This window comes from Piliocolobus tephrosceles, chromosome 5, assembly GCF_002776525.5.
Source record: "Piliocolobus tephrosceles isolate RC106 chromosome 5, ASM277652v3, whole genome shotgun sequence".
In the NCBI taxonomy this organism is placed as follows: Eukaryota; Metazoa; Chordata; class Mammalia; order Primates; family Cercopithecidae; genus Piliocolobus; species Piliocolobus tephrosceles.
Window position 1 is genome coordinate 80,555,663 of NC_045438.1, and position 10,649 is coordinate 80,566,311.

The following is a 10,649-nucleotide window of genomic DNA, read 5'->3' on the forward strand; positions in this document are numbered from 1 at the left end:
CATATGTTCAGGTGTGTTTAGGCAAATAAACATTCTGAAAGATTAACCATCACTTATTAATGGCAGTTTTAATTGACATAGAATATTATGGAAAGACAATGCAACAAGAAGAGCTAACTAACCTAAATATATATGCACCCAACACAAGAGCACCCAGATTAATAAAGCAAGTTCTTAGACACCTACAAAGAGACTTAGACTCCCATAGTAGTGGGAGGATTTAACACCCCACTCTCAATATTAGACAGATCAATGAGACCCAAAATTAGTAAGGATATCCAGAACTTGAAATCAGCTCTGGACCAAGTGGACTTAATAGACATCTGCAGAACTCTCCATCCCCAATCAACAGAATATACATTCTTCTCACCACCACATCACACTTATTCTAAAATTGAACACATAATTGAAAGTAAAACATTACTCAGCAAATATAAAAGAACAGAAATCACAACAAACTGTTACTCAGACCACAGTGCAATCAAATTGGATCTCAAAATTAAGAAACTCACTGAAAACCACACAACTACATGGAAACTGAACAACTTGCTCCTGAATGGCTACTGGGTAAATAATGAATGAAGGCAGAAGTAAAGACATTCTTTGAAACCAATGAGAACAAAGACACAACATACCAAAATCTCTGGGACACATTTAAAGCAGTGTGTAGAGGGAATTTTATAGCACTAAAATAACCACAAGAGAAAGCAGGAAAGGTCCAAAATCGACACCCTGACATTACAATTAAAAGAACTAGAGAAGCAAGAGCAAACAAATTCAAAAACTATCAGAAGACAAGAAATAACTAAGATCAGAGCAGAACCGAAGGAGATAGAGACACGAAAAACCCTTCAAAAAATTAATGAACTCAGGAACTGGTTTTTTGAAAAGATCAACAAAATAGATAGACTGCTAGCCAGACTAATAAAGAAGAAAAGAGAGAAGAATCAAATAGACACAATAAAAAAAGATAAAGGGGATATCACCACCCATCCCATAGAAATACAAACTACCATCAGAGAATACTATAAACACCTAGATAAACTAAAAAACCTAGAAGAAATGGATAAATTTCTGGACAAATAAACCCTCCCAAGACTAAACCAGGAAGAAGTCGAAACTGTGAATAGACCAATAACAGGCTCTGAAATTGAGGCAATAATTAGCAGCCTATCAACAAAAAAAGTCCAGGACCAGACAGATTCACAGATGAATTCTACCAGAGGTACAAAGAGGAGCTGGTATCATTTCTTCTGAAACTATTCCAATCAATAGAAAAAGAGGGAATCTGCCCTAACTCATTTTATGAGGTTAGTACCATCCTGATACCAAAGCCTGGCAGAGACACAACAAAAAAAGAGAATTTTATGCCAATAACCCTGGTGAACATTGATGCAAAAATTCTCAATGAAATTCTGGCAAACCGAATCCAGCAGCATATCAAAAAGCTTATCCACAGTGATCAAGTTGGCTTCATACCCAGGATTCAAGCTTGGTTCAACATACGTAAATCAGTAAACGTAATCCATCACATAAGCAGAAACAATGACAAAAACCACATGAATATCTCAATAGATGCAGAAAAGGCCTTTGACAAAAGTAAACAGCCTTCCATGCTAAAAACTCTCAATACACTAGGTATTGATGGAACCTCAAAATAATATCAAAATAAGAAGAGCTATTTATGACAAACCCACAGCCAATATCATACTGAATGGGCAAAAACTGGAAGCATTCCCTTTGAAAATCAGCACTAGACAAGGATGCCCTCTCTCACCACTCCTATTCAACATAGTATTGAAGCTCCACTCTGGACAGAGCAATCAGGCAAGAGAAAGAACTAAAGGATATTCAGTTAGGAAAAGAGGAAGTCAAATTGTCTGTTTGCAGATGACATGATTGTGTATTTAGAAAACCCCATCGTCTCAGTCCCAAATCTCCTTAAGCTGATATGCAACTTCAACAAAGTCTCAGGATACAAAATCAATGTGCAAAAATCACAAGCATTTTTATACACCAGTATCAGACAAACAGAGAGCCAAATCATGAGTGAACTTCCATTCACAATTGCTACAAAGAGAATAAAATACCTAGGAATCTAACTTACAAGGGATGTGAAGGACCTCTTCAAGGAGAACTATAAACCACTGCTCAAGGAAATAAGAGAGGACACAAACAAATGAAAGAAAATTCCATGCTCATTGTGAGGAAGAATAATATCATGAAAATGGCCATACTGCCCAAGATAATTTATAGATTCACTGCCATCCCCATCAAGCTACCACTGACTTTCTTCACAGAATTGGGAAAAAAAAAAAAAAAAAAAAACTACTTTAAATATCATATGGAACATATGGAACGAAAAAGGCCCACATAGCCAAGACAATCCTAAGCAAAAAACAAAGCTGGAAGCATCACACTACCTGACTTCAAACTATGCTACAAGGCTACAGTAACCAAAACAGCATGGTGGTACCAACACAGATATATAGACCAATGGAGCAGAACAGAGGCCTCAGAAATAACACCACACATCTACAACCATCTGATCTGTGGCAAACCTGACAAAAATTAGCAATGGGGAAAGGATTCCCTATTTAATAAATGGTGTTGGGAAAACTGGTTAGCCATATGCAGAAAACGGAAACTGGATCCCTTCCTTACATCTAATACAAAAATTAACTCAAGATGGATTAAAGACTTAAATGTTAGACCTAAAACCATAAAAACACTAGAAGAAAACCTAGGCAATACTATTGAGGGCATAGGCATGGGCGAAGACTTCACGACTAAAACACCAAAAGCAATGGCAACAAAAGCCAAAATAGACAAAAGGGATCTAATTAAACTAAAGAGCTTCTGCAGAGCAAAAGAAAGTATCAGCAGAGTGAACAGGCAACCTACAGAATGGGAGAAAATTTTTGCATTCTATCCATCTGACAAAGGGCAAATATCCAGAATCTACAAAAAACTTAGACAAATTTACAAGAAATAAACAAACAACTCCATCAAAAAAATGAGCAAAGGATATGAACAAACACTTCTCAAAAGAAGACATTTATGCAGCTCAAAAACATATGAAAAAATGCTCATTACTGGTCATTAGAGAAATGCAAATCCAAACCACAATGTGATACCATCTCATGCCAGTTAGAATGACGATCATTAAAAAGACAAGAAACAATAGATGCTGGAGAGAATGTGGAGAAACAGTAATTATTTTATATTGTTGGTGGGAGTGTAAACTAGTTCAACCATTGTGGAAGACAGTATGGCAATTCCTCAAGGATCTAGCACCAGAAATACCATTTGACCCAGCAATCCCATTACTGGGCATATACCCAAAGGATTATAAGTCATTCTACTATAAAGACACATGCACATGTATGTTTACTGCAGTACTGTTCACAATAGCAAAGTCTTGGAACCAACTCAAATACCCATCAATGATAGACTAGATAAAGAAAATGTGGCAGATACACACCATGAAATACTATGCAGCCATAAAAAAGAATGAGTTCTTGTCCTTTGCAGGAACATGGATGAAACTAGAAAACATCATTCTCAGCAAAGTCACACAAGAAGAGAAAGCCAAACACCGCATGTTCTCACTAATAAGTGGGAGTTGAGCAATGATAACACATGGACACAGGGAGGGGAACATCACCCCCAGGCCTGTCGGGGGCTGGGGGACTGGGGGAGGGATAGCATTAGGAGAAATACTAATGTAAATAAGGAGTTGATGGGTGCAGTAAATCAACATGGCACATGTATACCCATGTAATAAACCTGCATGTGTGTACATGTAGCCCAGAACTAAAGTATAATTTAAAAAAAAAGAATATTATGGAAAGAGAACTTCCATTTCTTTGTTTTTGCATTATTTTTTGATTTTTTAAAATTTTGATCTTATATTATCTCTAATTTTTAAAAAAATAAACTAAAAAATGTAGTAAAGCAAAAAATTTGTTTCTGTCTTTTCAAATTGTGCTACTAAAACTCTCAAAAGACTTGTTGGTAAGCTAGTATATTTGTGTTGGAATTTATATTGAAAGCTGATATGAAACATTAGCTAGTGGTTGTCATGGTACTTATGAAAGACAACATGTACAGTTACATCACTCACTGGGAAAGAAGACTGCTTGCTATTTCATTATTCAAAAATATGGCAGGCAGGGTTATTTGGCTTTGACTCACTTAAATAACTTTATAGACATTTTTATTTCTAAAGAGTATGAATCATAATCAAACACAATTTTAGTCTACAATTTTAGTCACTTAAATCATTCCTTTCCCAATGAACAGAAATTATGTCCATGGACTCTCAAATCAACCAATTAAGTGAGGGAGTCTCCATACCAACACCTTCCTCCCTAAGCATGTGGCTAAGTCCTTTATAGTAGCTACTTTTCCCTACTCTTCTTCTCATCTTCTTTTTGGCCCTCAGTTTCCCCAAAAATTATATTAAGTTAAGTAGTTCCATGAAAATCCGAAGAAAATAGATGCTTGATGTTGTTTTAACTGTGGATTTTATTTTTCACTTTTTGAATAAATTTCAATTTCCTGAATACTGTCTCCTTTCTTCTCAACTGTAAAGCAAGTTCCCATGGCCAAACATACAATGTTTCTCCTCTTATTTAGTGTCAACTCCATAGGAGAAGGTTTTATTTTTTTGAGACAGGTCTCACTCTGTCACCCAGGCTGGAGTCCAGTGGCAAGATCATGGCTAACTGCAACCTACCTCTCCTGGGCTCAAGCAATCCTCCTACCTCAAACTTCAGAGTAGCCAGAACTACAGGCAGGAACCACCATGCCTGCTATTTTTTTTACGTTTTGTAGAGAGAGGGTCTTACTATGTTACCCAGGCTGGCCTCAAACTTCTGGGCTCCAGCAATCCTCCTACCTTGGCATCCCAAAGTGCTGGGACTGTGTCTGGCCCGCACAGATCTTTAATGAAGAGCAAGAGGTCAATGAAATGAACTAATGAATTAATGAACACATGAAAATCTAACATAATGAAGGAAAAACACCTATAATGTTTGGTCTTAATTGACTAGAAGTTAGAATATATGGCTACATATTTTTTCTGACTTTTTCTATTGCTTAATTTACAGCTTTAAAATTTGTTTTCAGCTTTTGCAAGAAGACCAGTTGCCAGAGAATGAGTCAATTTTGTAGCATGAATGTAGGCTCTGTAATTCCTAAAAACTCAGTGTCTACCCCAGACTTCCTGAGTTCCTGCCAGTCCATAACTTCAGGCCTCTATTGTATGAGGTTTAAGATCAGGTCACCTTGTTGAGGGAATGCATTGCCTACTTCTGAGTCAGTGGTTATTATTGACTTCATCGACGATAAAATTTCAATCATCTCTCATTCATTTGAAATGTAACTATTTTATTTTATTCACCTATTTTGATTTTACCACAATTTTATTAAGTGATATATTTTCTGATTCCCCTTAAGCTACATATTTGTATCCATAGAAAAACACTTAACATTTTTTATCTTAAAATATATCTTTTTTTCCCAAAAGGCTGGATCAAGACCTGAAATATATTAATTTGTCCATTAAATATTTATTAATTTCTATAAAGGCCAAGGGCAGAGTGTTGAGAATCTAATTTAGATTGGGTAACATGAGAGAAAAATTATTATAATAATATTCTCATAAACAAAATAAGCAACTAGATGATCTTAATATTAGGTAGATCCACAGAACCAGTGAGAATATAAAGCACACACACAAATGATTTTCTTTTCTGTCAAAATTATGGAAAAATCCATATTAACTAACTTGCCCTGATTCACTGTGTTCAATAGCCTTGAAATGTCTCATTTTCTTTACCAGTTGCAAGGTCTAATGGAAGCATATGAAATTGCAGTAACAGTGTGAAGGAACACTGGTAGAAGATCTATTTTAAGTCTTGTGTGAAAGCTTGGTGCTCATTAAAGTGGAGGATTAATAATGTCCTCCACTAGAGCCAGATATAATGCAGGCCAGTGCTCAGGTATCTGGGCACAGCTCTGCAAATCCTCCTTCATCTTGACCTGCTCCCTCCTCGTTACTCCAGTCTTATCCATTTGAGGAGAGAGTCCAAATCATGCCAAACTGCTCAATGGACATTGCAGCTTGGCTATATGTTCAAGGAGAGCAGAGGGTGGCATGAAACTCCAATTTCTTATCTGATGTTTTAAAAGAATGAAAGAAGTAGTAGTATGTGGTCTCTAAGATAATAGAGGGAAAGACCTTCTTTTCTTTGACTGAGCTGAGTAAAAATATCGGCCTTCGCTTATGTATATACCAGAAGCTATTAGACCCACCTTTTTCTTAAGGACTATTTTATAAAAATGCAATGAAATTAATGTTGTTTACTAGCAAAAGGGACAGTCCTAATTATTTACAGAAATAAGGGAGTTTCCCCAAGAATGTTTGGATATAATTGGAAGGAAGAGATTTAGTTGTATCTAGTTTAAAAACAAAATGGAATAATCCAGTATACTAGATTTCCATTTCAGTTCTCAATGTTGTATAAATAAAAAGTTGTTTGTTTCTTGTATATTTTCACAATGTATGGAGACTCCTTACTTATTCTTGTACCCATATTCTTTTCACTTAAAAAAAAAAAAAAAAAAAAAAAAAAAAGCCTGGATCATCTGTCTCTCCAATTCATAAAGACTGAAGACTGAGAGTCACCTTCTAGAACTCTACACCTACCTTTATTACAAACCCATGATACCAGACAGGCTGTAGATATGTTTTATCAGTTGAACCATATTAGTGATCTCATCACTTAAAAACCATAAGTTGATTAAATCAATTCACATATTCATAAACAAAGCCTAACAGAAATGATAAGTAAATTCTATGAAATTAAGACTGTACAATTAGGAAATGAACAGATTCAATGCTTTTTGTAGCAAGATTTAAAACATATTGCAGATGGCATTTTAAAATATTTTCTTTAGTTGAAGTTTTAAAATCAATAAAAAAAATAAGTCAAAAGGGGTTTCAATCAAGTATTTTAACTGCAAATTCTGCGCTCTATAATTTGGATTGGCTTTAGAATACATGTTATCTGAAACATTAAACATCCCATTTGAATCCAGTTAAAGATTAACTATTCTGTAAGAATGGAATCTATCTAGAAAAAAATTCCTCCCCTTATATTTTTGCCCCTGACAGCAAAAGAAAAGGGAGTAAAACTGCAGAGGATTAAGCTAGATCAATGTAGGCAAGTTATGGCAGTAGTAACCCTGAGTGACAGCTGAAGTCATTTTCTATGTCAGTCTTCCCCTCCCCTCCATATGCAATTCTTTTCTCTTTGCTCCACTTTCTCTCCCTCCCACTCTATTACATTATACTGCTTCTGTTTCCTTGTATGCTACTCTCCCTTTCCATTCCTTCTGCCTTTATCTTAGGACTGATATTGAGCCCCATAAAATATTGCTCAGCCCTTTCTCTGGTTCTAAAATATAAAAATATTGTTGACTATGTTTATGCTTCATTAATTTATCTTTCCTTTTTTCTGTCATGCCTGCTATCCCCAGAATTGTCTTTAAAATAATCCCACAGAAGTATCATATCAAAACCACCATATTGTGACCAATATTATTTTCTGCCTTAATTTGAATCCTGAAATAACAAAAAGGAAGATATGATTTTTTTTTTTTTTTCTTTTAGCCAAATCAGCTCTAGGGATGAGAGAATGTTGCTTCATTCTTTGGGAAAGGTTTTTTTCCTCATTAGTTTTTCTCAGACACTGAATTTTTAGACTGGTTCTCACAGTGGAATAATATAAAATAATTTTCATTTTCCAAGTTTTAGGGAAGAACTAATGTATTTGGAAGAGAAACTTTTACTTACCTTTCTCTAGGAAAAACTATATAGTAATATAGACATAAACATAAAACAGTGAAGTTTTATCAAAAGAAAGGGAACACATTTAGTAAAAAGTCATTAAAGCAGCACGTTTGAGAGACACCTGGGTGTTAGGCTGTAAGACAAAGCATTGGCTTGGGCATCAGGTCTGCCATGAGCCAGCTGTATTGCTCTGGGCCAGTTACATGCTCTCTAAGGACCTTAGGTTCCTCATTGCTTAAATCAGGTATTTGTAGTAAATGATTTATTCAATTCTGGAGGCAAGACCATGACACTGAAACCATGATAAATTTGATAATGTTTTTCATTTCAGGTTGCCAGTGGAGTTCATTCTCAGCCCAGGGTGAAGTCACAATAATGTTTCAATTTCATTGCATGCTTTACTGTTAATAAGACAGACATAGAGGAAAATAGTATCAATTTTTCATTTCCATTCTGATGGGAAAGTAGAGAGGTATACCTTCTCTTCACTGGTTAGCCATTGCTTTAGCATATTTTACACCATGCCATATTGGAATACCTATCTACCTTAATAGAAGTTAATCAGGAAATCCCTTAATGGTACCTCTTCATTTTTATGGCCAGTCCTAATTCTTTTTTTATTTGAACTAAAATCTTTGATGTTGTTAGTATCAGCTGTGTCTCCCAAGTGGACTATAATATAGTATAAGTGCTATGTTCGTGTGGAGGTAGCAAGCACTGAGACCCAGGCAGAGTGTTAAATGCTTCACAGATAGCTCATACACTTTCTCACAAAACTCTTCAAGGTAAAAATAATCATTATCCCATTTTAAGAGTTAGGAAGTTCAGATGATAAGTAAGTAGAAGAACTAGAATTAAAACACAGGGCTCTCTGACTCCTAAGTATGCAATAATTTTTCTACTGGAAAATGCTTGATAATATAAATTACAAACATTAATATGATTTCACATTCCTATTATTAATATTAATAGTTTCACTTGTGAGGAATTTGCATCTTTAGTTATTCCTGGATCTAACACTTTATCAGTTAATTTTTTTTTTTTTTTTTTTTTTTTTGCTGTAAATTTTGAAGTAGGAGGAGGATAGATAGAACTAGAACTTCCCTTTTCTACATGATAGTGTTTTAAATAACTAAGTACATAAACATAAACATGCATTTTCCAAAGTAAATTTTTAGTAAAGATATTTTAAAAATGGCATTTGTTTTAGACCCTGGCCATCCAACTAGCCTATTCATGTACTCAATCAAGGGATAATCAAATTGACAATAGCTTTTATTCCTAAACTCTCATTTACTAAGGTACTAAGTCTTCTCAATTGATTGTAAATATTAGCATCGAAAGGATAGCATCCTTTGCATCTACTTTTACATACAGTATATATAGTGTGCCTGGTTAACCAACTGAAGTTGTATAGCACATTCAGTCTGGGGTGCTGAGAGTAACAATTTATGAATTATTTTATTTAAGTTTTATGACAAAATCTGTGATCACCTTGCCTCTCCACTAGAAACCATTGTGTCAGCAATAGGAAATGGTTAAGACAAAGTATTTTTGGATCTACACTTCTATATATTATGTGAAAGGCACCAAATGGATTTTCCCCAATGGGTTGTCTTCTATTATAGAATGGTTGGAGTCCATCAGACAGAGACTAAAAATGCACATGAACTTCTATTTTTAAATTGCTTCATGAGGACTTATTGTGACATTTTCAATGATGTTAAAGGCCAAAAAATTCCCTATTGTTACAGTTTTCAAGTTTTCAATTACTGAATAAGCAGCTTGACTGTTTCACACACCTTTCTAGTGCATGACCTGTCTTTAATATTCTCTTTTTTTCCCCCGTATGTTATTAACATGAAGGGCAAGTTTTTTATGTGTTGTAAGCTGAAATATGGATCACATTAATATTTCTAAAGGGGTGAAAGGGCAGTTGGATTCAGAAAAGAGAGTTAGGTATTATATATCTAAGCAGAATAGGAATCTGCCCTCTACCTGTCCTTCTGTACCACAGTGCACACTGCTATGCCATAACCCCAGGACCCTGTGTTGAGTGCAACATTCTTGAAATCGTTTGCTTTGCCAAATATGCGCTTTCTACTTGGTATTGTTTTTTGAATGGGCTAATCTTGCATTTCTAAAAGTTAAGTTTCTTCATCTCTATAAAAACTATTGATTGAATACAGTGTATTGAAACTCTCACTGATTTTGTGTGTGTGTTTTTGTTTTTAAGTTAATTTTAATGATGTACTATTAGTTATTACAAAACAATGAAACAAATTTTCTTATCAAGCACTGTATACCTAATGCATCTAAATGAATATTCTTCATCAATATAATTCATATTACAATATATAATAATTTCTGTGAAGCCTACACCCTCACAACTGAAAGAACTCCTAATTTGAAATCTCTTTTTGGCTGGTTTATCAGCCGGGTAAATAAAAGAAGAATAAACATATGATTGTCACAAAGCATATAGCCAGTAGAGCTGAGCTCTGCTTGGTTTTCCTTCCTTCCTTCCCTCCCTCTCTTTCCTCCCTCTCCTTCTTCTCCTCCTCCTTCTTCTTCTTCTTCTTCTTCTTCTTCTTCTTCTTCTTCTTCTTCTTCTTCTCCTTCTTCTTCCTCTTCTTTTTCTTCTTTCTTCCTTTCCTTTCCTTCCTCTTTCCTTCTTTCTTTCTTTCTCTTTCTTTCTTTTTCCTTTCTTTCTTTCTTTTTCTTTCTCTCTCTCTTTCTTTCTTTCTTTCTTTCTTTCTTTCTTTCTTTCTTTCTTTCTTTCTTTCTT